This window comes from Vulpes lagopus, chromosome 8, assembly GCF_018345385.1.
Source record: "Vulpes lagopus strain Blue_001 chromosome 8, ASM1834538v1, whole genome shotgun sequence".
NCBI classification, from domain to species: Eukaryota; Metazoa; Chordata; class Mammalia; order Carnivora; family Canidae; genus Vulpes; species Vulpes lagopus.
In genome coordinates, this window is record NC_054831.1 from 96,774,699 (window position 1) to 96,791,480 (window position 16,782).

The 16,782-nt window shown below is 44.7% G+C and overlaps 1 protein-coding gene across 1 annotated transcript in view; it reads right to left on the reverse strand.

The window, feature by feature from the left end:
* DEPDC1B (DEP domain containing 1B) overlaps positions 1–16,782 on the reverse strand; it is an 83,457-nt gene that overhangs the window by 51,593 nt on the left and 15,082 nt on the right. The gene's annotated exons all lie outside the window — the stretch shown is intronic.

Below are 16,782 nucleotides of genomic sequence, written 5' to 3' on the forward strand. Positions count from 1 at the left end.
CCGGGTCTCCAGGATCACGCCCTGGGCTGAAGGCGGCGCTAAACTGCTAAGCCCCCCGGGCTGCCCCAAAAGATTCTCAAGGTAAAAATGGCCTTACGACCAATATCAAATTCAAGATGTTTCTGGTAAAATATGGTCTCACAGGATGCTTGGGTGGCTCAGCAGTTAGGCGTCTGCCTTCAGCTCAAGGAGTGATCCTAGAGACCTGGGATCGAGTCCCGCATTGGGCTCCCCGCATGAAGCCTGCTTCTCCCTCTGCCTCTGCCTGTGTCTCTGCCTCTCTGTGTCTCTCATGAAAAAAAATAAATAAAATCTTTAAAAAATAAATAAAAATAAAACATGGTCTCAGAGCAGTCACATGTGTGACTATAAAAGACTTTAATTGAGGCACTTGGGTGGCGCCTTCGGTTAAGCGGCCAATTTTTGATTTCAGCTCAGGACACCATCTCAGAGTCCTGAGATCAAGCCCCACATTGGTCTCTGCACCCAGCAGGAAGTCTGCTTGAGGATTCTCTCTTTCCCTCTGCCTCTGCTCCTCCCACTGCTCTCGAACACAAACACATCCTCTCTCTCTAACATAAGTAAATCTTCTTTCAAAAAAAAAAAAAAAAAGACTTTTACCCAACCTCAAAAAGATTGAAGGCAGCACCTTACAGATCATCTTGGTTAAACTGAGAGTTTAAGAATCTTGGTGGGGGGGGCGGAGGGGGGGAATCTTGAGGATTTGTACCATAGCAGACTCCTAAGCAGCCCAGGCAAAAAAGAGCCTGTTTCAAAGACATTTGTGTGAATTTTGTCTAATGGAGTAAACCACACTAAAACTCATAGAAAAGTCACAGCATTTTTAAGACAGTAACACTAGCAGAATCACCATCCACTTGGACTAAAAAGGAAACAGTTCAAAATGTAAAAATCAGTCAAGAATCTAAAGCTTTCATAAGCAAGAAGCATATGAGAAAGCTATTCCCCTGTACACATGAGCCATTTCTTTTTTTTTTTTTTTTTTAAGATTCTATTTATCTATTTGACAGGGCGGGTGGGGAACAAGCAGGAGGAGTGGCAAAGGGAGAGAGAGAGAAGCAGGCTTTCTGCTGGGCAGGGAGCCCAACACAAGGCTTGATCCCTGGAACCTGGAATCATGACCTGAGTGGAAGGCAGACACTTAACCAACTCAGGTGCCCCAAGATGGGCCATTCCTTATGGAAAAGGAAAAATGACTAAGCATGTAGAGCCAAGACTCCAGGGGGAAAAGCCAGGAAATATGCAGAATCACTCACAGGAAGCAGAACTCTGTCCTAATCAAGAAATGGCAGATCTATGTTCAACTGCACTTTAGAAGTGCTATGGGCCTGTGATTGCTTTATGTGACACCATAATGGGATATATTTGAGGAGTCGTGAGGCAGGCAATGAATGCAGTTTGCAAATGAATGCCACTTGTAACCAGAATGCATTTTGCAAGGATGGCCACAACGGTATTGTCCAGCTTTCCCCAGTGTGTCTGGCTCTTCCTCAATGTGGCTTTCATGAGGTAAAAAACTCAACAAGATAAGATTTCTCTACCCCCGGAAGGTGAGCAATCCCAGTCACTGCTTTGACAAATGGAATATGGCAAAAGTGATGCTTTACCAATTCTAGGCCTAGTCCTTAGCTTAGCTGCCTGGCAGTTTTCTCCTTTTGCCTATTGGAAATATTTGCCTTTGGGACATATCCAAGAGTGGTTGGAATCCAGCCACCATGTAAGGATAATGATCACCCTAAGACCATTACGCCACAAAAAGAATAACCCTGTGTGAAGATGCGCGATAGGATCAAACCTCATGTAAAAAGAGAGAGGGACGAAGAAGCACAAAGGCACCAACCACATCTCTGAGCAGAGAAAGAAGTCATCTTGGAAGTGAACTTTTGTAGCCCAACTGGTGCCTTAAGGATAATGGACAAACTACCAGATGAGCTCTTTCTAAATTCTAGACACTAACGTTTGAGATAGGTTGTTTTTCAGAAACAGAAAATCAGAACAACCCTAACTTCATATCATGAATAAAAATCCTGAGTAAAACCATAAAATTTAGAATATGATAAAAAAAATGTCTTTCAGTAATGAAAGGATCAAGCAAGATACAAAAACTACAAAGTGTAAAAAAAAAAAAAAGACTGACACATTCACTTATGTTAAAATAAAACTTTTCTGCTTGTCAAGACGCCATAAATAAAACAAAAAAAAAAGATCTTTGTAATCCAAATAACTGAAAAAAGGATGAATATCCAGAATATGTATTTTTAAACTCCTAAAAATTTATAAGAAGAAAAAAAATCCTATAGAAGAAGTCCAAAGACATGAACCAGGTATCTCCAGATGTAGAATCAGGAATAATGAATAAACATACAAAAGAGGCACCTATCAGTAATCAACATCACAAGCATTTCACACTTAACAGATTGGGAAAAATTAAGTTAGTCAAAACCAAATGTTTTCTACTACTGGGGACAAAAATTAGCAGAGCCACGATGGAAAATGGTTTGGCATTACCTAGCAATATCCCCTAAACTAATTCCACTCTATGTAACTGGGTAGCTTAAAGAAACTTGTACACATGTGCTAAAGGAGACATGTCCATAAACGTTCATGGCAGCCTTGTTTATAAAAGCAAAGAACTGGAAGCAACCCAAATCTCCAGTGGGAGGGAAACAGATAAATGGACTGTGATATACTGATAGAATATAAAGTAGCTGAGAAAATTCCATAACCAAAAAGACATCCACATAGATGAATCTCAAAAACCAGGAGAAAGAAAAGAACAAGTCAGAGAAGAACACATACTCTCTGATATCTGTTATTATGAAGTTCAAAACAGAGAAAAATATTCAAGAGTTAAAGCAATACATTGCTTATGGATACAAGCGTGAGTGTTAAAACAATAAGGAGAAGCAAGGAAATTATTAACACAGAAGACAGGATATTGATGATCTCTTGGAGAAGAATGTGCAAATTGTCAGTAAACAGGTATTCACTTTATTATTCTTATATAAATTATGCAGATAAAGTGTATACACTCTTGCATGAAATCTATTTTTAAATACAAAGGAGAACATTTAAAAAGAGCAGAGCTCCCCCTAGTGGACTATATTCGTCTTTGCTTTTAGGATTCTAAATTTAATCCTAACATTAGGATCTTGGATCCCTAAAATATAAAGTCGCTTAGGAATGATCTAGTTGTACACCAAATAAAATGAGACCGGAAGAGGAATCAGCCACGGCTAATCATCCACTACAACAATCCAGGTCTCGTACTGCCACCTCTATTGCCAAATTTTGGTTGGAAAAAAAATAATTAAAAACAAACCATTCCTAGGATGCCTGGCTGGTTCAGGGAATGAAGCAGACTCTTGATTGCAGGGTTTTAAGTCTGAGCCCTATGTTGGGTGCAGAGATTACTGAAAAATAAAATCTTTTAAAAAATAGAATAAACCATTCCAGAATTACTATCCTCTGATGACCTTACTTGAAACAAAGTAGAATGTATTACTTAATCCATCAATACAAAATATTCCAAGGCATCTAAACTGCAAGGAAAACACCGTTTATAAATCTTAATAAATCTGAGGCATAAATGACAATGCAAAAACAAAGTTCTTCCCATAATGTATGCTAAAACTGTTTCTTTAGCATCAGCAGAAACTCGCAGCATCTACCGCTTTGGCCAGCCTGCCTCCTTGCCTCGGTAAACCTCAGGCTCTGTGCAAGAAAAGCCAGGCGGAGAGTGACTGTTACCGGAGGTGACCTGACACTGGTTCCCAAGAAACCCGGGGTCGGGCAAGCCCACGGCAGCCCGCGGGGCCGGCCGAGACCAGCGGGGGTACAGGATCCGCATCCCGGAAGACCGCCAAGGACTGCATCTCGCCCTCCTGCTTAAGGCTGTACCAGCAACGTCCAGCGTCTGGGGGAAGCTGAATAAGCGAGGAGGCTGCGAAGAGCGGCCGGCCTGCAGCCCGGGGGCCCGCCGTCCACGACCCACGACCGCGCAGGAGCCCCGGGGGCGGGCCCAGGACCCAGGCCCGGCAGCCCGCACGCTCAGCGACTGGGGATCCCCCCCCCCCCCGGGATTAGGGAAGCAGCCGGGAGAGCCCGCGGCTGAGACCCAGAGGCGGGCGGTGGGGGAGAGAAGGGCCCGGGGCGCCGAGGCGGCGGCAGAGCGGCGAGGGCAGCCAGGGTGCGCCCCAGGGGCCGGCTGCGGGGACCCCGTCTGGAGCGCATCCGGAAGGGGCTGGGGGCAGCGGGCCGGGGGGCAGCGGGGGGCAGCGGGCCGGGGGGCAGCGGGGGCAGCGGGGGGCAGCGGGGGGCAGCGGGCCGGGGGGCAGCGGGGGGCAGCGGGCCGGGGGCAGCGGGGGCAGCGGGGGGCAGCGGGGGGCAGGGGCAGCGGGGCAGCGGGGGGCAGCGGGGGGCAGCGGGGCCGGGGGGCAGCGGGGGGCAGCGGGGGGCAGCGGGGGGCAGCGGGGGGCAGGGGCGGGGCAGCGGGGGGCAGCGGGCAGGGGGGCAGCGGGGGGCAGCGGGCGGGCAGCGGGGGGGCAGCGGGGGGCAGCGGGGGGGCAGGCGGGGGGCAGGCGGGGGGCAGCGGGGGGCAGCGGGGGCAGCGGGCGGGGGGCGGGGGGCAGCGGGGGGCAGCGGGCCGGGGGCAGCGGGGGGCAGCGGGCCGGGGGGCAGCGGGCGGGGGGCAGCGGGGCCGGGGCAGCGGCCGGGGGGCAGCGGGGGCAGCGGGGGCAGCGGGGGCAGCGGCGGGGCAGCGGGGGCAGCGGGCCGGGGGCAGCGGGGGGCAGCGGGGCACGGGGCACGGGGGCAGCGGGCGCGGGGGCAGCGGGGGGCAGCGGGCCGGGGGGCAGCGGGGGCAGCGGCCGGGGGCAGCGGCGGGGCAGCGGGGGGCAGCGGCCGTGGGGCCAGCGGGCGCGGGGGCAGCGGGGGGCAGCGGGGGGCAGCGGGGTCACAGCTGGCAGGTGGCAGCGGGGCAGCGGGGGGCAGCGGGGGGCAGCGGGCCGGGGGGCAGCGGGGGGCAGCGGGGGGCAGGCGGGGGCAGCGGGGGGCCGGGGGGCAGCTGGAGGCAGCGGGCCGGGGGCAGCGGGGGGCAGCGGGCCCGGTGGGCAGCGGGGGCAGCGGGCCCGGGGGCAGCGGGGGGCCAGCGGGTCCCGGGGCAGCGGGCCGGGGGGCAGCGGGGGGCAGCGGGCCTGGGGGCAGCGGGCAGGGGGCAGCGGGGGGCAGCGGTGGGCAGCGGGCCGGGGGCAGCGGGGGCAGCGGGCCTGGGGGCAGCGGGGGCAGCGGGCCGGGGGGCAGCGGGGGCAGCGGGCTCGGGGGGCAGCGGGGGGCAGCGGGCCGTGGGGTCAGCGGGCAGGGGGGCAGCGGGGGGCAGCGGGCCGGGGGGCAGCGGGCCGGGGGGCAGCGGGGGGCAGCGGGCCGGGGGGCAGCGAGCGGCCGCCACAGCGCAGAGGCGACGACCGGCCCCGCTTCCCTCCGCACAGGCCCCGCCACCGCTCTCCCCTCCGGGGACGCGCAGCGTGCGCCGGGCCCGCTCCTTCAAGATCTGGAGTTTTGAATCCCAGCCCCCAGCCAAAGGGACAACCGTGGCGCCGGGCTCAGCCGTGCCGAGAGGTCGAGGGCAGGGATCTGACCGAAGCCTGGGACCCAGGAGCGGAGACTGGTTGCTCTCCTGCGAGGTCCCCCCCCGGGGAGGGGGGCACAGGGAGACATCACGTCCCACCAGCCCTCCCCACACAGGGGCCTTCGGAGAAAGCACCGCGCCCCCACTGAAGGCTGGGGTCACTGACGCCGAACCTGTCCCCCTGCGCCCAGCGGGGCCATCCTTACCAGGGCAGGTGTGAGGAGCCAGGGCAGTGGCCTCCGCTTCAGACCGACCCGCCACCCCCACGTGTACCAAGTCTACTGATCAGAGTGCTCCAAAGCGTCAGCTTCAGTTCTGGTGGAAATAAGACCAGGCTTTCTTTCCTTTCTTTTTTTTTTTCTTGTATTTTGTATTTTGAATTGTTTGCTCTTTTTTTTTTCCTTTGGAATCAGGTCTACAGTTTCTTTGTTCATTTGTTGGTTTGTTTCCTTTTCTCAATTTTGGTATCGGGCTTTTCTCTCTCTCTCTCTCTCTTTCCTTTTTCTTCAGAATCAGGCTTATAGATTTTGTTTCCTTTTTTGTTACTTGTCCTTTGTTCTTGGATTAGGCTTTTCTTTTCTTTAACTAGTCTTAATAAACCAATCAAAGTGCACCCAGGTAAAGGTGCAAGCACTCCCCATTGCAAGCAAAGAGGAACTCTAGAAGACTGATGTCTGGGAAACAGAAGCCAAAACACAGCAGCAGGGTACACACAGCATACACCAGAAATACTACATGAATTGCTAGGCCCTGGACAGTCTATGACCTGTTCTTAATATTACTCTCATGAGCAGGAAACATAACAAGCTTTCATAAGATGCAGAAAACAGAAACCTAAAAAAAAATTAATTAATTAAAAATTTTTTAAAGTAAAAAATAAATTTTTAACAAAAGCCCAGAAACCTAGACATAATAACAAAATGGAAGTTCTCCCCCAAAAGATTAAGAAGAAATCAAAGCCCGGTATTTGTCCAAAACAGATATTAGCAATATATCTGAAGAAGAATTTACAACAACAGCCAGAAGAATGCTAGCTGGGCTTGAAAGAAGCATAGAAGACACCAGAGAAACCCTGGCTACAGAGATAGAAGACCTAAAAACCAGTCAGGCCAAAATAAAAAATGCTGTAACTAAGATGCAAAACTGCCTAGTTGTAATCAGAATGAGGATGGAAAAAGCAGAGGAACAAATAGGTGATAGAGAAGATAAAATTATGGAAAATAATGAAGCTAAAGAGGGAAATAAAGCTATTAGGTCATGAATATACCCAAGGAACTCAGCAATTGCACAAAGTGCAATAATATCCACATCATCGGAGTCCCAGAAGAAGAGCAGGAAAAAAGAGGTAGAATATTTATTTGAACAAATTATAGCTGAGAACTTCCCTGATATGGGTAAGGAAACAGGCATTCAAGTCCAAGAGGCACAGAAAACTCCCCTCAAAATCAACAAAAACAGATCAACACCAAGACATATCATTATCAAACTTGCAAAATACCAAGATAAATAAAGAGAATTCTGAAGGCAGCTAGGAACAAAAGGTCCTTCACCTGAAAGAGTAGACACAAGAGGTTATTAGTAGCAGGCCAGAAAAGCACATGATATATTCACGTGGATATACTATATCCAGCAAGGCTGTCATTCAGAATAGAGGGCGAGATAAAAAGTTTCTGAGACAAGCAAAAACTAAAGGAGTTCATGAACACTAAACCAGCCCTGCAAGAAATATTAAAAGATATACTTCGAGTGTGCAAGAAAACAAAAGCAACAAGGACTTGAAAGAAATAAAGACAATCTACAGGAATCTACAGATTTTAAACCAAGGACTAATAAGGGCAAAACGACTGAGATCACACCATGCATATTTTCAGACCATACTTGAAGTCAACCACAAAAAAAAATATGGAAAGACCACAAATACATGGAGGTTAAAGAACATCCTACTAAAGAATAAATGGGTTAACTAGGAAATTAAAGAAGAAATAAAAATACATGGAAACAAATGAAAATGAAAACATGACAGTTGAAAACCTTTGGGACACAACAAAGGTGGTCATAAGCAGGAAGCATACAGCAATTCAGGCCTTCCTCAAGAAGCATGAAAAGGGGCAGCCCAGGTGGCTCAGCGGTTTAGCGTCGCCTTCAGCCCAGGGCGTGATCCTGGAGACCCAGGATCGAATCCCATGTCGGGCTCCCTGCATGGAGCCTGCTTCTCCCTCTGCCGGTGTCTCTGCCTCTCTCTCTCTCTCTCTCTCTCTCTCTGTGTGTGTGTGTGTGTGTGTGTGTGTGTTCTCATGAATAAATAAATAAAATCTTAAAAAAAAAAAAAAGAACAAGAAAAGTCTCAAATACACAACCTAACCATACATCTAAAGGACTTAGGAAAAGAACAACAAATAAAGCCTAAGACCAGCAGAAGAAGGGAAATTATTAAGATTAGAACAGAAATAAATGACACAGAAATCAAAAACACAGTAGAACAGATCAAGGAAACTAGGAGTTGGTTCTCTGAAAGAATTAACAAAAATTGTTAAACCCATAGTCAGACTTATCAAAAAGAAAACAGGACCCAAATAAAATCACAATGAAGGAGGAGACATTACAACCAACACTGGAGAAATATAATTATAAGAGAATATTACAAGCAATTATCTGCCTACAAACTGGGCAATCTGGAAGAAATAGATAAATTCTTAGAAACAATATAAACTACAAAAACTGAAATAGGAAGAAATAGAAAATTTGAACAGACACATTAATAGCAAAGAAACTGAATTAGTAATCAAAAATCTCCCAACAAAACAGGGGGCTGTCTGGCTTCCCAGGGGAATTCTACCAAACTTTTAAAGAAGAGTTAGTATCTGGTTTTCTCAAACCATTCCAAAAAATATAAATGGAAGGAAAACTTCCAAACTCATTCTATGAGGAATTACCTCAATTCCAAAACCAAAGACCCCACTAAAAGAATTACAGACCAAAATGCCTGATGAAGATGGACACAAAAATTATCAACTGGACACTAGCTAACTGAATCCAACAGTACCTTAAAAGGATTATCCACTATGATCAAATAGGATTTAGACCTGGGCAAATAGAGGTGGTTCAATATCCACAAATCAATTAACATGAACACCACATAAATAAAAGAAAGGACAAAAACCATATGATCCTCCCAAGAGATGCAGAAAAAAGCATTTGACAAAATACAGTATCCTTTCCTGATAAAAACCTTCAAGAAAGTAGAAAGAGAAGAAACACACCTCAACATCATAAAGCCCATTTATGAAAGACACACAGCTAATACCATGCTCAAAGGGGGAAAACTGAGAGCTTTTTCTCTACGGTCAAGAACAAGACAGGGATGTCCACTTTCACCACCATTATTTAACACAGTACTGAAAGTTCTACCCTCAGCAATCAGACAACAAAAAGAAATAAAAAGGCATCCAAATCAGGAAGGAAGAAGTCAAACTTTCACTCTTCACAGACAACATAATACTCTATGTAGAAAACCCAAGAGACTCCACCAAAAAATTGCCAGACTGATACATGAACTCAGCAAAGCTGGAGGATATAAAATCAACATACAGAAATCTATTGTATTTCTATATGCCAATAAATGAAGCAGCAGAAAAAGAAATCAGGAAATTCATCCCATTTACAATTGTACCAAAACCCATAAGATACCTAAGAATAAACCTAATCAAAGAGGTAAAATACCTATACACTGAAAACTATACAACACTTATGAAACAAACCGAAGAAGACACATAGAAATGGAAAAAATTCCATGCTCATGGATTAGAAGAGCAAATATTGTTAAAATGTCTATAGATTGTTATAATGCAATCTATACAGTCAGTGCAATCCCCATCAAAATAACACCAACATTTTTCACAGATCTTGAACAAACAATTCTAAAATTTGTATAGAATCAGAAAAAATCCTGAAAAGCCAAAGGAATGTTGATAAAGAAATGCAAAAAGGAAGGGATCACAGTTCTGGATTTCAAGGGGTACTACAAAGCTGTAACCATCAAGACAGCATGGTATTGACATAAAAACAGACACATAGATCAATGGAACAGAACACAGAACTCAGAAATGGACCCCCAACTCTGTGGTCAATTAATCTTCAACAAAGCAGGAAGGAATATCCAATGGAGAAAGTCTCTTTAACAAAATGTGTTGGTAAAACTAGATAGTCACATGCAGAAGAATGCAACTAGACTGTCTTACACCAAACACAAAAATTAATTCAAAATGGATGAAAGACCTAAATGTGAGAAAGGAAACCATCAAAATCCTAGAGGAAGACACAGGCAGCAACCTCTTTGAACTTGGCCACACCAACTTCTTACTAGACACATCTCAGAGGCAAAGGAAACTAAAACAAAATGAACTATTGGAACTTCATCAAAATAAAAAGCTTCTGCAAGGGAAGGAAACAATCAACAGAAGTAAATGGCAACCTTCAGAATGGGAGAAGATATTCACAAATGACACGTCAGATAAAGGGTTAGTATCCAAAATCTATAAAGAACTTATCAAACTCAACACTTAAAAAACAAATAATCCAGTTAATAAATGGGCAGAAGACATCAATAGACACTTTTCCAAATAAGACATACAGATGGCTAACAGACACATGAAAGGATGCTCAACATCTCACCATCAGGGAAGTACAAATCAAAACCACAATGAGATACTACCTCACACCTGTCAGAATGGCTAAAATTAACAACTTAGGAAACAACAGATGTTGGCAAGGATGCAGAGAAAGGGGAACCCTCATACACCATTGGTAGGAATGCAAACTAGAACAGTTAACTCTGGAAAAAAGTATTGAGGTTCCCCAAAAAGTCAAAAATAGAACTACCCTATGACCCAGCAATTTTATTACAGCATGTCTGTACATGCACAGCTACATAGCACAGTATTTATCCAAAGGATACAAAAATGCTGATTCGAAGGGGCACATGCATACCAACATCTATAGAAGCACTATTAACAATAGGCAAATTATGGAAAGAGCCCAAATGTCCATCACCTGATGAATGGATAAAATTTGTGGTATCTATATACAATGGAATATTACTCAGCTATCAAAAAGAAAGAAATCTTGCCATTTGCAACAATACGGATGGAACTAGAGGGTATTATGCTAAGCAAAATAAGTCAGAGAATGAAAATATATGATTTTACTCATTTGTGGAATTTAAGAAACGAAACATGAGCACAGAGGAAGGGAAGGAAAAATAAATAAGATAAAAACGGAGAGGGAGGGTAACCCTAAGAGACTCCTAACTATAAAGAACAAACTGAGGGCTGCTGGAGGCTGGGGGTGGGGATGGGCCAAATGGGTGATGGGTATTAAGGAGGGCCCTTGTCGGGATGAGCCCTGGGTATTATACATAAGTGATAAATCACTGAATTCTACCCCTGAAACCAATACTACAGTATATGTTAACTAACTTGAATTTAAATAAAACAACAAACAACAACAAAGATTCCACTATGATTAAAGGATCAAATGAATATTATTAAGGAGCAGAGAGACGTGATCTGGTCTGAAAGACACTCCTACCTTATTAACAGTAACTACTTAGAAAATAAATCCTATTTACAATAGAAGAAAACATATACAATATTTACAGCTTAGATAAAGAAATGTGAAAATTTACAAAGAAAACTACCATCATTTACAGTACCAGCAAAAAATGTAAACTACTTAATTCTAAACCTAACAAAATTTGTGCACTGTCTGTACATGCACAGCTACATAGCACAGTTGGAAGTTAAAGACCTAAATGAAATGAGAACAGTACCATGTTCATAATTTGGAGGACTCAATTTTATTAATTTGTCAATCCCCCCCCAAAAAAATGATCTACAGATTCCATGCAATTTCATTGAAAATTTGTACAGAAATACACAAGTAGATTCTAAAATGTATGTGAACAAGCAAAAGAACTAAAGTAGCCAAAACAATTTGGAAAAATAATAAAGCTGGAGGATTCACACTAAGTGATTTCAAGAGTTATTATGTATCTGCAGTAATCCAGACAGTTTTGCATTGGAGAAAGATGGACATACAGGATGAAGGAATAGTATATTAAGTCAGAGGACTCTGCATGGTGCTTTGTCCTATATCCACACGAATACATGGCCCAAGATCAAGGAATGTAAGTAAGAACAGCCCTATTTACCAGTGACCCATCCCCACAACTCTTGGCTCTGCAGTTAGGTCCTGCACCCAAAAGACATGCGTATTCTTACCAGGGTATACAGCAAGGGCACTTGTGACAGGGAGCAGCAGACAAGAAAAGGAACTCCAGTCATGACAGGGGTTCTTGGTCCTGACCAGCAGGAGGGTGAGCTGCTCTTACTCCAGGGGGGCAAGAATACCTCTGCCACCTCTTGATACTTCTTTGTCTCACTCAACTGAGTGGGCATGTACAGAAACATCAGCCCAAGTGCATGGTGACCAAGGGTTCGGACACTCTCAGGAATGAACTTTGGGGTCACACTACTATGTAAGCCACCCAAAGCCAGTCAAGAGTGATAGATGAGGGTAAGGGAATTTACAACAGCAAGTTGAGAAGAGGATAAGAACCAGCTGCAGCCATGAGACTGGCTACTTGAGCAACAAGGGACGGATTCTTCCCAGTAATTTCCATCTCCTGGATTTTGCCTCAGGAAGAAAGCCCCATGAGCGTGTGTGGAGAAGCAGATGTGTGCACCACCAGTGATGGACTCCACCAAGCAAGGAGGTGCATGGGTTCACAGCCCCTTTCAAGAAGCCAGCAGCCTCTAGGACAGCAGTCAGCCTCTAGCCACTGCTATCTTTCACGTTTTGTCACGATACTTCCAGCACATTGAACCCGGTGGGTGGTAGAGCCAGGTCAATTCTACCAGAAGACACAGGACTCCTCTAGCAAGCAACCGTTGTCCAAGGACTCCCCACCAGCCTGGTCAAGACTTTCTCAGAAATGCAGCCTGTGGTCTTTCCCAGAGGTCAGACTGCATTAGAGTGACTGTCCACCCAACCCTTTGCTCCCTTCTCCTTTATGCATTCCAGGTGCACCCCAACCCTAGCATTAATTTCATTTCACATCCAGCCCCATGGTGGCAACTCTTTCTCTGCTCAGAGAGCTTGAATGAACAGACCCAGGCCTGCCTCACCCCAAACCCTGTGTGTTTGTTACAGTCCTTCCATTATGACTTCATATTATACCTAACTACAGCTCACTTGATGTGGGAAAAGAATGAGCCATTCTAATTCAGGAATAGGTGGGGTAATTATTGTTTAACTCCTTCCCAGTAAAAAGGGAACTCCTCACTTACTAACCTTTGAACTTCTTTCTCAATGAATACTAGGCATTGTGCTGGGTTTGGGGGACACAGATAAGGCAAATTCTTTCAGAGCCTTATCCTCCACCACTCCCTGTGCAATCACACCCAACAAGTTTCTACATTCTCCAAGCTCACTTATGATGACTGACTGCTTTCATGTGCATTTCCCTCCACCTTGACTGACCTCTCTTCCATCCTTGCCTGGCAAACACCCACTGATACATCAAGACTGAACCCAAGTGTCACCTCTGGACCAAAGTATTCTCTGACTTACACTAGCAGAGTTGATTCCTCAGCCCTCCTACAGCACAACCTAAGCATGGCATCTGTGGCAATGAATTCGAATTTATCTGTCCTCCTCACTAAACTGGAAGTCTTTGAAGCGTGAGTCATGCATCCAAAATATTTAACACTGTAGCTGGCATATAATAGGGGCTCCCTGATACTTGAGAAGGGAAAAGGAGACAAAATGAGGAAGACTGCAAGAAGCAGCATACCTGAGAATCTAATTCACAAGGATCTTAACAATGCTAAGAAGCCAGAAAGTGAGTACTAATCAAGTGAAATGCTGACTGGACACTGGATATATAAAAATTCTGAGACAGACTATGCTTTCTGACACTCCCACAGAACACCTGTCTAGCCTCTCCCATGTCTAGTTGGCAAGCTTATCAAATTCAGAGTGTGGTATGCCCTACCTTCCCAGCTTTCACAAGTCTTCTCTTACAGCCTACATCTCAAGGCAAATCCCTACTCTTCTCAGGATTTACAGCGTGCGGTTAATTGAGAAAATCTGTTTGCTGCCTCTGTGATCCTTGTTATTTTGTGTCAAAGTAAACAGTATTTAAGAACTACTCCTGTTCGATCTACCTTCTCTGGACGAAAGAGCTTCCTCTTCTTCTCAGGGGAGCTCAGTGAGCTATGTCCCCAGATTCTTCTGGATTCTCAATTCATGAAGCTCCATTACCTATTAATGATCATCGCTAGGCATCATGAATTCATAGGAAAGAAACATGGGTAAGGATTAAAGAAAAAAAAACTCTTAAAAGAAAAGATAGGCAGCAATCTCTTGGACATCAGCCACAGCAACATATTTATGGATATGTCTCCGCAGGCAAGGGAAACCAAAGCAGAAAATAAACTATTGATACTACATCAAACAAAAAAGCTTTTGCACAGCAAAGGAAACCATCAACAGAACAAAAAAAACCTCAGTGAGTGGCCTTTTTGTTATACATCAAATGATACATCTGATAAGGGGTTAATACCCAGAATATATAAAGAATTTCTATAACTCAACAGCAAAAAACAAATAATCCAATTTAAAATGAGAAGACCTGATTAGACATTTTTCCAAAGATAAATCAGTGGCCAACACATGGAAAGATGCTCAACATCACTAATCATCAGGGAAATGCAAATCAAAACCATGAGATACCACTTCACACCTATCAGAATGGCTAGAATCAAAAGATAAGAAATATCAAGTGTTGGCAAGAATGTGGAGAAAAGGGAGCCCTCATGCAGTGTTGGTGGGAATGTAAGGTGGTGCAGCCACTGTGGAAATCAGTATGACAGTATCTCAAAAAATTAAAAATAGATATACCATACAACCCAATAATTCCACTTCAGGATATTCAGCTGAAGAAAACAAAAACACTAACTGAAAAGATATATGCACCCCTATGTTTACAGCAGCATTATTTACAATAGCCAAGACACGGAAGCAATGCAAGTGTCCATCAACAGACAAACAGATAAAAAGAAGATGGGAGGAAGACAGAGAGATAGATAGATATAAAGAATGGAATGTTACCAACTGCCCGGCTGTGTGGTGAGCGCGGCACAGCTGTGGCTGGGGTGGCCACCGCCACAGGCCTCTCCCTATAAATTAAGTCCCTGCAGCCACAGCTAGGGGCGAGGCATCCTCGTGGAGGGAAGGCCAGGAGGCAGCGTCCCCGAGCCCTGGCCAAGCAACGGATCGAGGGCAGGGCTCAGGGCAAAAAGGAGCCAAAGGGAAAGAGGAGAGGTATAGGGGTGGGGGGTGGCGAGGCCCCCAGATTTTGGTCCCAGGAGAAGAGAGGCCACTTGGTCCAGTTTTGGTGGGTTTAAGGAAGGGGATGTATTAGTAAGCACAGGGGAGAGCCCGCCAGGGGGCACCCCCGGGGAGGCCAGGCCCCCACCCGGCCGAGAATGCAATCTTGTCATTTACAACAACATGAATGGATCTAGAGCGTATTAATGCTAATTGAATTAAATCAGAGAAATACCGTATGATTTCATGTATATATGGAACCTAAAAACAAAACAAATGAACAACAAAAATAGACTCATAAATACAAAGAACAAACCAGGGCTTGCCAGAGGGGAGAGGGTAGATAAATGGGTAAATACATAAAAGAGATTAAGAGGTACAAAATTCCAGTTATAAAATAAGTAAGTCATGATGATAAAAAGTACAACATAGGAAATATAATGAATAATACTGTGACAACTTTGTAGAGTTGTCCAACCAGGCCAGTCTCCTCTCCTCTCCCAGTAAAGCCCACTGAGGCATCCTGACCGAGAGCCTCTGTCTTGCTAGACTTGTCACCTGAAATATCCTCTCCCTTCCCAACCCTTCTCATTATCCAGATCCTACATCTCAAGTCCTTCTCAGGACTCAGGTTGAAATCCTCCACCCTCCTGCTCCATGAGGCCTCAAAACACTCCAGTCCACACCAAGTGGGTCACCAAAAAAATTCCTGCACTCGCCAGGCAGACAGCACAATCACAGTACGGTCTGGTATAATGTAGGGGAATGGTGGGAGGTACGGCAAATGCAGTGGACTTGCCCCATCTGAAGATCTTCAAGTTCATAATTTTTTAAGACACTGTGTTAGAGCTCTTAATATTAGGAGCCTCTGGGGAAAGGAACTGGGTAGCTGGAAGAGAGAAGAGAAAAGGAAACCTTTCATTGCATATACTTTTATACTTTGTAAAGTTTAAAGTATCATCTTCACAAAATACCAAATTGAAAAATAAAAATGAGATGGGAAAAAATTTTCATGACTAAAAACACTATGCCACTCAAAACAGATGTATCAACCCAAGGACTGTCAGTGCAGCACCTCTAATTTATTATTTGTTCCAGTTCATTTGGGTTAATTAATTAAATAACGCCTTGGTTCTGCTACTTCTTCATAAATATATACTCTATCTCTCAAGAGAATGCCAAGTTAAGGAGGAAAAGAATCATGCCATGTTTCTTTTTTATCTCTTTCACTGTCTTAGATTGAAAACACATATGAAAAGTACTCAATATTTGGAATCATAAACATTTAGAATTTTAAAAGTCCTTAAAGATCTAGGCCACCCTGTCATTTTATAGATGAAAAACTGATGCCTATAAAGACTAAGAAATATATCCAGCTATCACAGGACAACAACCCAGGACATGATGAAAAGAATAAAAACAAAAGAAAAAACAAAAGCACATACACAATTTTGAGTTTACTGTAAAAGTAAAGGATGCCCACTAGAGGGAGCCAATAGTCCATTAACTTGAAGGTGAGGGTCCTCAAACTGTTTCCTTCAAAAGGATAAGGAAAACTTTTTCCCAGGGCCACAGAATGACTTAAGAGCCACATACCTAAACAATGTAAATTCAAATTTCTTTCACCAGAGGTACAAACAGATTTTCAAATCTCCAGCATTAAAAAAATATTTTTTAACATACAGTAAAATTGACTTTTTTTTTTGGTACACAAGTCTATCAATTTTAACGTACGTTTTCATTTA